Below are 15,871 nucleotides of genomic sequence, written 5' to 3'. Positions count from 1 at the left end.
ATAGGAGGGGAGGATACAAAAATGTACATCCTCAAGTTTTTGTAAATCTTTTGATGACAGTGATAACACTGCTGGCACCAATAAGCTTATCTTCGGGCAGGGGACACACTTAACAATAAATGCAGGTAAGTGGAAAGATAAGAAATTCTTTATAACTGTTATTTGGTTGTTTGAAAATGATCAATTCTACCATTTAATAACCACCATCACACTGGGTCAGACCAACGATCCATCTAGCTTCGTATTGTGTCTCCAACAATGGCCAGCACCAGAGCTTCAGGGGGAATGTACAGAACAGGACAATTTTGGAGAGATCCACCCCTGTCTTCTCCTCCTGGCTTCTGGTAGGGAATAAGGACTATCAGTCTGGGGCTAGATCCTAAATTCTTAGCTATTAGCACAGCTCCATTCAAGTCAATGGAGCCAGGCCAACTATGCATCAGCTGGTGGCCTGGTTCATGGTCCATAAATCCACCGTCTCCAACAGTATCATAGACACTAATATAAGTATCTGCTTGGATGGCATTACAGAAAAATGGGTAGATAAAGGAGTATACATGAGAAAGAAAGAAAGAAAGAAAGAAAGAAAGAAAGAAAGAAAGAAAGAAAGAAAGAAAGAAAGAAAGAAAGAAAGAAAGAAAGAAAAAGAAAGTGATTACTTCCTTAATACTTTTTGCCTACTTTATGGTTTTATTTTAGCCCCTATCACCATAGTATCTGAGCTTCTTCCTGTGAGCTTTGTAATAAAAGTAGCTCACCTCAAATGTACGCTCCAGCAATGATTTCCCCTTTGAGCTAGCAACTCTATTGACTGGTCTAGTTTGGAAGAGTGGAGAAAGAAAATCTCTCCGTATACGTTGGTGTGAGTAAAAGTGAATCTTAAGTGACACTGATAAGCAATGGTTATTGTAAAGCTGTTTATCAAGGTGTAGCATTGGTAGTGGCTATGGAAAACTCACATTTGGAGAGGGGACACAATTGTCTGTGTATCCAAGTAAGTTCCAGTGAACAAAATTCTCCATGAATGTATGAGTGGGACAAATTGTCAGCTTGTGTAAACCAGCCATTGCTCCACTGCGATCAATGGGCCAGATCCCCAGTTGGTGCAGATCAGCACAGCTCCAGTGGAACTAATGGGCCAAATGCCCCAGCTAGTGCAAATCGGAATTGCTCCTTCGGACTCGTTGGGCCAGATCCCCAACTAGGGTACATCTCAGGCAGTTCCGTTGGAGTCAACAGAGCTGTGTCACTGTTATACCAGCATGCAAATCCATGGTTCTGTGCTTGAGTCTTATACAATCAGCTGGCCATAAATACCTACATGGGTTGGGATTTTTTAAATAGGTTAAGGGAGTTAGGCATCCAATCCCCATTGAAAGTCAATGAGAGCAAAGCATCTAATTGTCTTAGGTTCCCTCAGAAATCCTAGCCATAAGAGTTAAGGCTACTGTATATTAAGGACTTTGCTAAAAGCCTGGTCAGAAACGGAGTGAGGGTCTGTGATTCCAGAAGCAGAGAACCAGAACCGGTTCTTTGGCTGGTGTAAACCAACAGAAATCCTTTGAAGTCGTTAGACCAAACCTTGATTTACAGCAGCTGAAGATCTTTCCCCCAAACAGCATCTGGGGACACATTTGCCTTCCCCACTTATTGTAAAGCCCCATGTTAAGGTGTAACCCTGCTGGTGGTAGCTTCAAACTCACCTTGGGGACAGGGCGTATATCCAAGCCTGGGCATATATCCAAGGAAGTTGGAAGAAAATCACCTTCTCTGCCAAAATGTGCTTGGGAAGCTATGAAGTGCCAGCCTGGATCAGAGGACGAGTCCGTCTGGTCCAGCCTCTGATATCTGACAGTGGGCGGTTTCTTCAGCTCCACATCAAGGTGCCAGAAACCCTTTCATGGACCGTTATGGGATAATATTCCCCTAGGAAAAGTTTCTTCTGCACCTCTGTTAATTTGAGATTATCTTGTACCATACAGCAGGAGGGTGTCAGTACACTGTTAGAACTGGCAGAAGGAGACTTCAGCTTTGCAGGTAGCTAGAAAAAGTGTATCCTGGGTGAAAGCTGACATCACACGTTTTTGTAGAGGTCTGTTTTATGGTGTCACACTGGCACCAACTACAAAGTCACATTTGGGAGTGGGACAAACCTGAGAGTCAACCCAAGTAAGTCTAAAAATAAACAGCCACAATCACCTACATAAAAATCTCAAAGGTAGGTCTGAAGTTTTCAAAGCCACCTTTGAGATTTGGACACTCGCCTCCAATTAAGGAATAACACTAGGATTTCCCAAGAAACCTAAGGTAGTTAGATGTCAACCCCCCATTACATTCTATATTGAAGCACCCAGATGCTATAGTGATGGATGGCAATAGATAGATAGATAGATAGATAGATAATCTGTCATTTCATAGTCTGAGCATTCTGTGTCATTCTTTTCAGAGATGAAGAGAAGATGGGTTTTTGTAAAGGGATGAGAGGCTGTGGGAGACAACTACAATAAATTCGTATTTGGGCGTGGAACACAATTAAAAGTAGTGCCAAGTAAGTGTTTTAGTTTCAGTTTGAGAAACTATGAAATCTTAGATTACAGGGATCACTGAAGCGATTCACTTGAGCAAATGGCCACTTAGCTTGACCACCACACAATGATTAGTAGATATTAAGATGATTTTGTATTTGCTTTTGGTTGTGATTGGGTTTTTGTAAAGTAGCTGTCTAGTGTGGGAATGTTGCTGGCACGAAGGTGACATTTGGAGTTGGCACTAAATTGGATGTGCAACCTGGTGAGAAGGAGGGAATTTTTTCTTGCTGAAATGATTGTGATATGGACCATGTGTGGCCATTTGAGCCCACCCTGATGTTGATTAAGATTCAAAGAGTATGTTAGGTTAGAGTCACAATTGTCCCCACAGTTACTGCTGGTTTTTGTAAAGCTTTTTATGATGGTGTACCATGGGAACTGCCCAAGGGAAACTCACATTTGGGAAGGGGACATGGTTATCTGTACATCCAAGTAAGTCCACATGAATGAAAATCTCTGGAAATATATGGGTGGTCAAGATTCCTAACTGGTGTAAATTGGCATTGCTCCATTGGAAACCAAGGGCCAGATCCCCTGGTAATGTAAATTGGTTTTGCTCAATTGGAGTCAATAGGGCCAGGTCAACAAGTGGTGTAAATCTAAGTAGGTCTACGAATCTGGTCCAACACTATATTATTCCAAATGATCCATTTTTTCACCCTATGCCACTGATTTTTTAGTAGAAGATTTCATATCTTTATTGGTGTAGTGATAGGAACACACGTGTGGGTTGTTGAGGAATGATTATTTTAACGAAGGGGAAGTTTGTGGGAGTTTGTTGGGAGATTACTTTTGTTGGGTGTTGTTAGACCAGCTGCTATTTTCTTCTAGCCTTCTAATTTTTGTTGTGAAGTTTCCTGCAGTCCTGCATTTGCACCTTATTTTTATACTTTTTCTATACTTCCGGAGAAGAATCGAATGTGAGTTTTTGCAAAGTGTTGAGAGGCTGTGGGTAACAGGAATGACAAATTCGTCTTTGGGAGTGGAACAAAATTAAAAGTAGTGCCAAGTAAGTGGCTTCATTTAAATTAGAGAACACATGTAATATTAGATTGTACAGATCAATTAAGTGAATGACCTAATGAAATGACACAAGTTGGGATTTATTCCATTCATAGATTCATAGGTTCCCAGGTCAGAAGGGACCATTGTAATAATTCAGTCTGACATCCTGTATAATACAGGCCCTAGAACTTCCCTGAATTAATTCCTGTTTCAATGAATGGAGATCAAGGTGATATCATGTGTGATCTTGATTTGCTATTATCATAGAATATCAGGGCTGGAAGGGACCTCTAGTCCAACCCCCTGCTCAAAGCAGGACCAATCCCCAATTTTTGCCTCAGATCCCCTAAATGGCCTCCTCAGGGATTGAACTCACATCCCTGGGTTTAGCAGGCCAGTGCTCAAACCACTGAGATCCCCCCAGGTTTATAGTTTTTGTAAAGCTGTTGGCTGCTGTGGGAATGATGGTGGAAGGAAGGTGACATTTGGCGCTGGGACTAGATTGAAAGTGCAACCTGGTAAGAAAGAGGGAATTTGTCCAGAGCCAGAATATTGTGGCAGGGACCATGAGAGGTAATTGGAGCCCGTTTTGGTGATACAAAAAAGGAGCCGGTTTTCAGAACCAAGCAGCGAGTGTTTGGAGGGCAGGTAGGTCATTGACAGAACATCCCTTTGCAAACTCTTCCCCAAATTAGACCTGTGCACCCCTCATGACTTCCTGGTGTTAGGTCAAATTCATCCTCCTATTTAGGGCCAAACAGAGCAAAGTACTTAAGGACGTGGTTAATTTTCAGCACGAGTAGTCACGAGAGCTGATTGGGAACCAGTTTTCCATTCCACAAACTTTTTGGGGGGATTTAAAAAAATGTCCCTGTTCTGCATCAATATGAACCCAAGACCTTTCGAAGTTGTCCATGTAACAGGAGAGTCCGAAAGCCCTGCCTCCGACAAGCCAATTGCCTGGTGGTTTGGACACTAACCTAGGGTGTGGGAGAGCCACTTTCCAGTCCTTGGTCTGCCTGATTCAGAGCAGGGGCTTGAATCTTTGTCTCACACACCCAAGCTGAGTGCTCTAATCACCAAGCTATTGGCTAGTTCTTTCCATCTCTCCTGTTGCAGCTTTCCCACTTTGTGTCAATAGTAAATAGTCATTAGGAAACAGACAGATTGAGTCTACATCCTCGTGGTTAGGGCACTCACAGAGGAGGTGAGAGATGCTGGTCCAAGTCCTTGGTCTAAATCAGGCAGATCAGACACTTGTACCTTTGTCTTCCACATGCCAGGTGAGTGTCCGAATCACTAATTCTACCCTAGTCCTGAGAAACCTCTCAAATGAGAGTCTTGTGGAAACCGGTCCATTCTCACAGAACATTTCAAATGGTGAGGAACCAGAGTTTTACAAAAAAGAAAACTGGCTGCTCTGAAAATTCCTGGCCAGCTCTAGTATTCACAATGAAGTCCTTCAGACTGTGTACATTTTTAAAATTAGTCACATTCTTTCCTGCTTTATTAACACCCCATTGTCTTCCAAGCACTGACTGCACAAGAGAAGTGTATTACTAGAAAAACAGCCTGCTTTTGGTCCATTGTTTTCACTGTTAAACCATTAGGCAATTGTATCAGATAAGCTCTGGAATTATGCATTAAAATTACAAGGCCAAAATGAATGAGAGCTCACCAAGCAACATTGTGAAGATTCTTCAGACAGTGACCTAGGTAGCAATGACTTTGCATTCACATTTAGGGATGGGAAAAATCTGAGAGTAAATCCCCATGAGTAAGTTAAAGTAATTTAGCCAGTCAGTCTAGCTCTGTGTTAATGCACCAAGACTGGAATGAGATAATTATCCTTATATCGGCAGGGAAAATCCAGAGATGGCCAAAAATCTTAGATGCTCGAGTTTTTGTGAAGCTTTCGATGAGAGTGCTAGGGCTGGTAGCGACTATGAACTTAACTTCGGGCAGGGGATGCGTTTAACGGTAAATCCAAGTAAGTGGATGGAGCAAAATCTCCTTTACTATTTTCACTCTTAAGCCTCTATGGAATAGTGTGAGAGAAACTCAGGAATCATGTGTAAAAATTACAAAACCAATATGAGTGAGAAGCAACAGAGCAGGTTTGGTAAAAAAAAAATTACATACAACGTCCTGGATAACAGTCTCTCTAAACTCACCTTCGGGGATGGGACCTGTTTGGGAATAAATCCCTGTAGATCTCTCCTTCTCTCTCTTCCCCCTTTCCCTCACCAGTGTCTATAATTGATTTGTCTTGAGTCAATTCTCAAGTGAACTGTGTTCTTTTGATAGGCAGGGAGGATTCAAAGATTGCCACAATCTAACGTGACGAGGTTTTTGTAAAGCTTTTCATGGCAGTGGTAGTACAAGTGGTGGCTATGGAGTTACCTTCGGGAAGGGGACACACCTAAGAGTAAATCCAAGTAAGTGGAGAGAACAAAAACCCTTTGAAAGGAATACATTTGTCTGAGAGTAACCCCAGGTTAGCATTTATGCTTAATAGAAGCCCAGGATTCTTTTAAAACAGAGAATTGATGTGAATCAATAAGTGACCGACACTATCCCGTAAATGATAGCTACCTACGAGCTGTACCTGGAAGACAGAGAGACAGAAAGAGGTGGACAAATAGCACAGGAATGGAATCTATGTAAGCACCTAGATTGATGGATGAGTGAGAAGATACAGAAGTGGAGTTTGTCCTTTAATACTCTATTTCTGTTCACTTTTACATGGGCTCCCCCTTTCCATGGTAGATTATTGGCTTTCTGCAGGAATTGGGATCATATTAAATCCCCACAATCATACATTGTGGAGATGAAGTCCTTTTTAAAGCTAGTGGACAAATCTTTAGCTAGGGTATATTGGCAAGTCTCCACTGTCTCAGACTATTTACATGGGACTCTGGAACACCGCCTTTCTGGTCTGGATCATTGGAAAGAACGGTGTGGGAGCTCTGTCTGCATGTCGGGTTCAAACAGAGAGTTGGAAGTCAGAGCTGCACCACTGGTTTTTGTAAAGCTCTTGGTTGCAGTGTAATGCTGGGGGCAGTTTGGAGAAGTTCACCTTTGGAAAGGGGACAAGGCTGTCTGTACATCCAAGTAAGTGCAATGGACAAAACTCCACATAGAAATATCAATAGGACAGATCCTCTTGGGGTGCAATGTGCATAAGTCCTTTGACCTCAATGGAGCTGCACTGGGGATCTGGCCTCCTTAGGTTTAACGGAGCAATGCTGAATTATACTAGCTGGGGATCTGGCACCACTGAATTCAATCAAACTATGTTTACACCAGATAGGAATCTGGTCCATTGAATTAATGGAGCAATCCTAGTTTACGTCATCTGGGGATATGGCCCCATTGACTTCAATGGAGCTATACTGGGGGTTTGGAATGGCAGTGGTTTATTCCATTTGGTGTTTTAAACCTATTTAACCTATTGCATTCATTCATCTGGGTAATGGTTTCATGTCCTCACTGGACAAAGACTATAAACAGAGGCTGACATTGACTTTGAAGGGAATTAGGCACCTAGTCTGCTCAGGTATTTTTGAAAATCCCACTAGAGGCCTATCTCCATCTTTAGTTACCCCAATACCTTTCAAAATATGGCCCTTAATTTTCCTGTGCCTCGGGTCCTCTTCTGTAAAACTGGGGTAACAGTACTTGCCTACTTCATTTGTATTCAAAAGTAACATTGCAAACTTTCTGGCTCTTTTGTCAGGAAAGCCAAAGCAGCCCAGCCCACCGTGCTCTCAAAGTCTCCATCAATGTGTGAAGGGGTGCCCTCACTCTATGTGGAGCTGCCCATGGGGCTGCCCCAGAGATTGGTGGATTAGCAGGACTGAGCCAGATTTGGGAACTTTGCTACACAATGACTTGTGTGAGCCCATCTACTGGGGTCACCATGACTGGAGCAATGGTGCTCTGAGACCTCACAGAGGTGTTGTGAGTGTAAATACCTTAATGACTGAGAAGTGCTCAGTACTCTAGTAATGAAGGCCATATAAGTACATATGTTAGAATGAGAGTCCTGTGGAAACTGGTCCACACATAAGAACATATGATAGATAGATAGACTTAATAACAGCACTTAAGGATAGTTCATGTCAGGGCCTTTGCTCCTAATACAGTAAGAAATGGAGTGAGAACCTTGGGCTGCGTAGGTAGAGAGGCAAACAGCATCTTGGAGCAAGTTTACCACAACCAGTTTTTGTAAAGCTCTGGATTACAGTGTACTGCTGTGAGTGGCAACTATAAATATATATTCGGGAAAGGGACAAGTCTGAGAGTGAATCCAAGTAAGTCTGAAGGAAATCGTGATCTACAAAAAATGTAGGCCAAAAATATTCTCAAAGGAGAGTGCCCGAAATTTAGGGTTTTACCCATATTAGGGTGCAGACAGAGATTTAGATCTCAACTGGGCTCAAGTTTTTGTAAAGATCTTGATGACAGTGATGATAGTGGAGGGAACAAAATTAACTTTGGGAAGGGAACACACCCAACAGTAAATCCAAGGAAATGAAACAGTAACAATGATAATAGGAGAATTTTTTTATATAGCTATATCATTGTCAGAAAATATTCGACTATTAGTTTTCTGTTTGACTCTAACTAATGTGATGAATGCTCCAGAGGAATATAACCTTTAGACATGGCTGTGAAATAATATCTATTCCCCCTCACCTCCCTCCAAAAAGATGTGACAATGATTTTTCTTTTAAATTCCATCAGTTTCTCAGGCTCTTGTAGAAAAATTCCTCCCAAAATAGTTTACATTCCCCCTGCCATTTTTTGGTAACCTGTTTTCAGTTTTTGGACAAAAACCTATGACAATGAACATTTTTCACAGAAATATCCATTTAATGCCAGATTTGCAAAGGTATTTTGAAAATTCCTTTGAAAGGTGGTCTGTATACTTCTCTAAAGATGGTGTCCAAATACCTTTAAATATCTGGCCCTTAGTCAATACAGCCATTTTCTATTAAAAAAAGAGTTTTGATGGACCATTTGTGACCACCTCTAGAACCATCTCTGGGGTGGCTGAGGGAATGACAACAGTCGTATAGGTAAGGGCACAGATCCTTAGGTAGAGTAAATCTATATCGCTTTATTGATATCAGTGGAGTTACGCTTATTTACACCAGATGATTCTGTGGCCCCATTGACTCCGAAGTACTATGCTGATTTACACAAGTGGGGGATCTGGTCTTGGTATGAATATCTAAGCACCCAGATGGTATGGTGATGGACACCAGTGGAAGAAGATAGACAGACATAGATCACGAGTTACCCACTTGGGATACCCTATAATGACTTCTCTTTGTGTCAGTTATTGCTAGATGTCTTGCCCAGATATGTGCAAAGAGACATACATCAAAAAAGATGGGAATGCAAATTGAATTCACTTGGATTCTATTACTGTTTGTGTCACTGAATTAACTCTGGAAGACACTGGAAATACATCTTTGGGAGTGGAACTAAATTGGTAGTATAGCCTGGTAGGTGGTGATAGCTCAGAAATTCTTTTAAATATAGAAGTGCTTTTTTCAAATACTGGATAACCAGCTGGGATTTTTGGAGGAACATAGGTAGGTAGACTAGGAGAGTAACTGCCTAATATGATCCCAAAGGGGTTGAAAACAAGGATTTATAGGGGGGAAAGGAACACACACATTTAACATGTCGAGCAAATACTGTGCATTCTAGTTATGAAGGCATAAGATGGGAATGAGCCAGGGATGGAACTTAATGGATGTGGATGGAGGCTCTGAGCATGTTTTTGTTAGACTGCCAAGCACTGTGGGAAAGGTAGTGGCTATGCAGTCACCTTTGGGAGTGGATCAAAGCTTCTTATTAAACCAAGTAAGATACTTGACATTTACGCATTTCAGTTATTTCTGGCAGTGGTTAATTAGCAATGTTGTGGATGAGATGGCCAATTTGAATGTCAATGTAATAATACGTGAATCTGGAATGTTTATAGTGAAAGACGCCTTGAAATGTATGATCTTGCATTGCTGAGATATGAGAACTAAGTATCATTGAGAGAAAGAGAGAGAGAGAGAGAGGGACGGACAGATATACCAAAAGATAAGGGATTTGTATGCCCAGTTCCCACTGAGAGTAATGTCAGCTGTGTGCCCAAATCCCATATTTCTCCCTAAATCTCAGACGCCAGATTCAAGGATTTGGGACATCTTCATGACCTTCCATTACAACAGTGTTATTGTAGAAAGAGTCTGAAGGATGGCATCTAAGGTTGGAATTTTCAAAGTTTCCTAAGGGGCTTAAGGCCAGATTTTTAAAGATCTCTAGGTGTCTCTTGGGATTTTCAAAGTGCCTAGGTGCCTAAAACTCATGTTTTCAATGGATATTAGGTGCCTAAGTGCTTCTGAAAATCCACCAGGTGCCTAAATACCTTTAAAATCTGGCCCTTAGATGATTTTGAAAATCCTATTAGGCACATAAAAGCATTTAAAAATCTGGCCCTTAGGCACCAAACTTGAACTGCTTTTTGATAGGAGTTGAGATTGTGATTCTCTTATGTCCTTTTGAAAATGCAGGTCTGAATGTTTAAATCAAATTTCGTAAGGAAAAAAAGGTATAAAATAGAACTGAGAGGTAAGTGAAGATGAGACTATGGAGAATATATGAATGCAATAAACACAGTAAAGGAAGTTAAGTGCAGCTGGTTTTTGCTGGGCCTCATATGACCGTGTGTATAGCAATGCTGGCAAGCAGGTGTTTGGAAGTGGAACCAGGTTAAATGTGAAACCCAGTGAGTATCCTGATTATTGAATTGAGAATTTCTTTTGTTAGAAATGGCAGGGGGCAATCTACTGCAGAGGGAAGGACAGGGACCGATGGCTGGCTGGCTGGCTGGACAGAAAACTAAGGGCTTCTCTACACAAATACTTATTTTGCAGCAGGCTGGAGTGTAAATGCACCCCCCACTAATGGACAGCAGGCAGGCAGCAGGACACTACACAGCTAAAAATAACAGCAAGGATGAGGAGACCCAGCTAGAGTAGAGCAGAGAGCCGTGTAGGGCAGGTACTCGGGTACATACCCACACCCTTCAGGTGTGTCTTTACTCAACTCTCCTAAGCTTGAGATGCACCCACAAAGCAAAATCACTGTAGGACTTGGGCTCTGACCTATGCCCCTAGGAGGGTCCTTGAACCTAGATCCTGAGTCAGACTGATTTGTGTGTGGACAGAAGCAGGACTCGGAGCCCGGATTTGGGTGCGGTGTACTGATCAGCCGCAGGGTAGACACAGACTCTTAGTATGCAGCAGGCTAAGTGTTCATGTAGACAAGCCCTTCGAGAGTATGATGCCCAATATCAATTGAAATTAATGTCAGAAATGCGTCCAGTTCCCCTAGGACTGGTTCATTTCTCACCCTCAATTTCATGCACTAGATATGAGCATAAAAAAAATTTCTTCATTCCTTTTCTTTGTTGCTAGCTTACTGCAATAGAAAGAGACTGAATGGTGGTGTCTGAGTTGCAATTTTCAAAGGCATCCAAGGTGTTGCATTTTGTTGGGAGATGAGCAACGAATTCCCTTGGGCTCCTTTGAAGGTGTATATCTGAACGTTTCAATAGAGTTTGGTGGCAAAAGTCAGATATGAAATGGAAATGGAATGTGAGTGAAGATGCAAGTACTCGCTATACATGAAGGCAATAGACAAAGGAAGGAAAGGAAGGGGAGCTGGTTTTTGCTGGGGCTAGTGTTGCTGGGTGTATAACGATGCAGAGAAGCTGGTGTTTGGAAGTGGCACCAGGTTGCCTGTTGAACCGAGGAAGTATCCTGATTATTGCGTTCAGAATTTCTGTTACCAGCGATGACGGGCACAAGACATTGAACAACGTGATTGAACCAGGCTCACTGAACCAAAATGGAAACAGCCGAGCGAGACAGAAAATGGGTTTCAGTTGTGACAAAAACCCCATTTTATTTTATTTTTTTTTAAACAACATTTTTCTTCAGAAGGTTTCAGGTTTGGCTGAAAAACAAAAAAGCAGGTCACATCTGATTTTTTTCAAATTTCTTTTAAAAAAGCACATTTTTTAATTTTGATTTTCAGATTTTTGTACATGAACCTGAAAAACTTCATTGACATCGGGCCCTTCCCACAGAACTTTCCATTTTCACCAAAGGAGGGAAATTTTATTGAAAAAAAAAATTTCAAATGAAAAATTACAACAAGCTCTAGAATTTTTTACAGCCAATGTTGTTGCCTTTTAAACCCAAATACTATACACTTGCATGGCCAGCAGGGAAATGATTTACCCATATGTGTGTGATAATCTCTTTTCTTTCACGGGATGAAAACGTAGCATGTGGAATTCCTGGCCATCAAGCTCACATGATGTGAGAGTCTCTGGTATGTTTCAGGATTCGAAAGGAAGGCTGGGTTTATGATTAAAACCCTGAACTGGAACTCCAGAGATCTGGAGTACATTTCTGACTCTTTTACAGTCCGCCCGTGAGACCTTGGGCCAATCATGCAGGGCTAGATTTTGAAGGTACTTCAGTGCCTAACTCCCATTGATTGCCATGGATTGCAAGTACCTAAATACCTTACAAATCAGGCCCTTAATCTCTTGGTGCCTCATTTCTCCCTGTGTGACAAACCTTCCTTTTTGCTCTTCCTTCTCTGTATGGCGTGGCTGCCACAGTGCTGGATTGGGACCCAAGAGTTGTGGGTTCTATTTCTGGGTTCTAGTTCTGGGTCCTATGATCTTGGGCAAGTTGCTTTATTTGTAATTTTCAAAGAAGCCCAAGGGAGTTAGGTACCTAAGTCCCATTGTATTTCACCTCCTGGAAGCGCTTTTGAAAATTTCAGCTTTAATCTCTCCATACCTCAGTTTCCCCTTCCACTTTTTGTTAGTCTTGTCTGTTTAGATTTTAAGCTCTTGGGGAAGGGAACTGTCTCTCACCACGTGTGTGTGCAGCATCTGGCACACGGGGTCCTCTGAGAATGACAAAGAGCCATAATAGAGAATATTAGAGCAGTAGGGAATGGCAGAGAGAAACTCCAGCTGTGTGGGGAGCCCTCTGCGAGGGAGCGGACAGTTTATGTAAAGTGTTTGGTGACAGTGTAACTCTGGCAGCAACAGCTTGAGGCAGCTTATGTTTGGGGATGGCACTCATCTCATAGTAATTCCAAGTAAGTCTGGAGGAGAAAAGCCTCGTCTGGGACTATACACAGGGTTTCCTAAGTCTTTCTAGATTGGCTCAGATTCTCCTACCAGTGACCCCAGTAAATCCAGAGTGTTTCCACTGAGTCCAGACAATAAGCCTGGATAAACCCCAGTGTAGCACAGATCAGATTCTTTTCACTCTTGTCCGCTGAATGCCAACCATGCATTGGCTGAAGGATTAAGAGAAGAAATATGCTTAAATAAGCTCCATTAGGTTCAGGGATTCGTTAGCCCTAAATGTTCTTTCATGTCAATGAGTAATATTTATAGGATGAGTTTGAAGGACACTGCTACAAATGCAGACTCAAGATTTGGTGTGAGCACTCAGAAGTTATGGTTATGTGGATAGATAGATCACAAGTTGCCCGCTTGGTCCACTCTATAATGGCGTCACTTTCTGGGAATTAGTGCTAGATATTTTAGCCCTCTGTGTGGAGAGACATACATTAAAGAGATGGTGATGTAAATTGCATTCACTTGGTTTTTGCTATTACATGTGTCACTGTGTTAACGCTGGAGGCAACTGGAAATTTATCTTTGGGAGTGGGACTAAATTGGTAGTGAAGCCTGGTAGGTGGTGATATTTTGTGCATTCTCTGAGAAATGAATGTGTTTGTTTCAAATGACTGATAACCAACTGGCATTTTTGCAGGAATATAGAAAGAGAGATGCTGTTATTTGCCAGAAATAGCAATGATGTAGAAATGAAATTTAAGTGTAAATGGGAATATGGAGATTAAGCAAAAAGAAAGAAAAGAATGAAGGAAAGAAAATAGAGAACTAGAGATTAAAAAGCGCTCACAGCACGTGTGTGTAGAAGGAAAGACGTGCCATTATAATTAGCCACAACCGGCTCACACGCAGATAGTGCTCTTGTTTCTCAGTCACCTTCTCTCTGCAATCAGATTCCAGGGCATGTCCATTAAGAATCAGGATGCCAGTAGGTTAGGGCCCATGTTAATTTCCCCTGAAGGAAACAGACAGAGGAGAAGACTAATGCTTATTCCTGATCAGTTATTGTAAAGCATTGCATGACTGTGTAAATACAGGCGCTCAGAAATTTATATTCGGGCAGGGGACAAGACTGACGGTAACACCAAGTAAGTGAGAACAAACTAAATGATTTAAAACTACAAACAATCATCATTCCTCCTCCACATTGTCCTTTTATGCTCAGCTTTGCTTTTGATCCAGATCCATCTATCTATCATCTACATGAGGAAAGAAAGAAAGAAAGAAAGAAAGAAAGACAGAAAGAAAGAAAGAAAGAAAGAAAGAAATGGATGCAAAGGTGGATGCAAAGGCATGGGGATAGATAGCTGGCTAGATAGATTTTGCAGAGGGAAGAACAGGTAGACTGACAGATGACAGGGCAGGCAAATAGAAATGCTGTGGATTTTGATGCCCAACACCAGCTGAAATAAACGTCAGATGTAGATCCTAATATCCTAGGCAGCTTTGAATATCTCAGCATAAATCTCACACACTCGGTTCAATCATTTAAAAACTCTTCATTCCCTCCCATTACAGCAAGCTTTGCATTACAGAAAGGTGTTGTGTCTCTGAGGCTGCAATTTCCAAAGGCATCCCAGGGTGTGAGGTACAAAACTCCTCTTGCGTTTCATTGGGAGATGAGCACCTAACTCCCTTGGGTTCCTGTCAAAATCCCAATGTGAATGCTGCAATAGCACTTGGTTTGGTTTAAAATGGAAATGGGATGTACACCAAGATGAGGCCGTTGGGAAAACACAAAGGCAATAAACTAAGGGACGGAGATGAAATGTATGGGGGGGATTCATATCACTGTGGTGATATGAATGTAGACAAGCAGGTGTTTGGAAGTGGAGCCAGGTGAAATGTGAAACCCAGTGAGTATCCGGATTACTGAATTATTTTTTTTGTGTTATGAAAACAGAGGAGGAAACGAACTTTATGGACACAGTTGATTGTGTTCACTGTAATTGGCTTCAGGAACCAAGATGGAAATATGCCGAGGGACTCAGAAAATAGTTTTTGTTCACATGAAAAATTCTGTTGAAAACCGAAATGGGTTTGGTTTTACTGAAAATTTTCTTCAAAAGATTTCAGACTTTTGTTGAACAAATGAAAACAGAAAATATATCAAATAAAATCTGAAAAAAAAGTAACCCCCCAAAAAGGAAACTTTTTTATTTTCAGTTTTTGGATGAAAACCCCCAAAATTGCATATTGGACCCTTCCCGGAAAAATTCCATGAGGCTAAAACAGCCATTTTTCATCAAAAATATATTTTTGGTGAAAGAGTATACCCAGCCCTGGAAACACTACTGGCACCAAAGAGACCCGCCAGCTGCGCGGGGAGCCCTCTGCGAGGGAGCGGCCAGTTGGTGTAAAGTGTTTGGTGATGGTGTAACTCCGGCAGTGGCGGTTTGGAGAAGCTCATGTTTGGGGCTGGAACTCACTTGAGAGTCATTCCAAGTAAGCCTTGAAGTGAAAAGCCTGGCCTGGAAATATACACAGTTTTTGCTAAGTCTTTCCAAGTGGGCTCAGATTCTCCTATGGGGGACACAAGAGTAAATCCACAGTATTTCCACTAAGCCCAGAGAGTTAGCATGGATTCCCCCCAGTGTATTGTAGATCCAATTCTTTTTACTCTAGTCAGCTGAATGCCAACCCTGCGTTCACTGAAGGACTAGGGTGAGTAATATGCTTAAATAAGATCCATTTGATTCAGGGATTCATTACCCCTAAATGCTCTCCCATGTCAATAAGTTATATTCATAGGATGAGTCTGAAGGACACTGGTTGGGGTTTTGATACAGATGCAGACTCAGAATTTGCCGTAAGCACTCAGAAGTTATAGTGGTTACATTGATCGATTGATCGATCAATGTATGGAGATCGCTAGCTAGATCACAAATTGCCTGTCTGGTACACTCTTTAATGATTTCACTTTGTGGGAATTAGTGCTAGATGTTTTAGCCCTCTGTGTGGAGAGACATACATTAAACGAGATGGTGATGCAAATTGCATTCACTTGGTTTTTGCTATTACATGTGTCACTGTGTTA

General features: G+C 41.7%; 1 long non-coding RNA gene across 6 annotated transcripts in view; it reads left to right on the top strand.

Annotated features, from left to right (window-relative positions):
- Nucleotides 1-15,871, top strand: part of LOC119567900 — a 111,373-nt gene that overhangs the window by 13,413 nt on the left and 82,089 nt on the right. The window contains exon 1 of one of the 6 annotated variants that reach the window (XR_006285572.1): nt 6,014-6,031. The exons of 3 other annotated variants lie outside the window; for them this stretch is intronic. This is a non-coding gene — a long non-coding RNA (uncharacterized LOC119567900). Of the gene's footprint in view, nt 1-6,013; nt 6,032-9,455; nt 9,474-13,901; nt 13,923-15,871 lie in introns of those variants that run through there. 2 more of the 6 variants (XR_006285574.1, XR_006285563.1) reach the window with 2 other exon arrangements.

This window comes from Chelonia mydas, chromosome 13 (genome assembly GCF_015237465.2).
Source record: "Chelonia mydas isolate rCheMyd1 chromosome 13, rCheMyd1.pri.v2, whole genome shotgun sequence".
NCBI lineage: Eukaryota > Metazoa > Chordata > Testudines > Cheloniidae > Chelonia > Chelonia mydas.
This window is presented reverse-complemented; position numbering and strand designations above follow the sequence as displayed.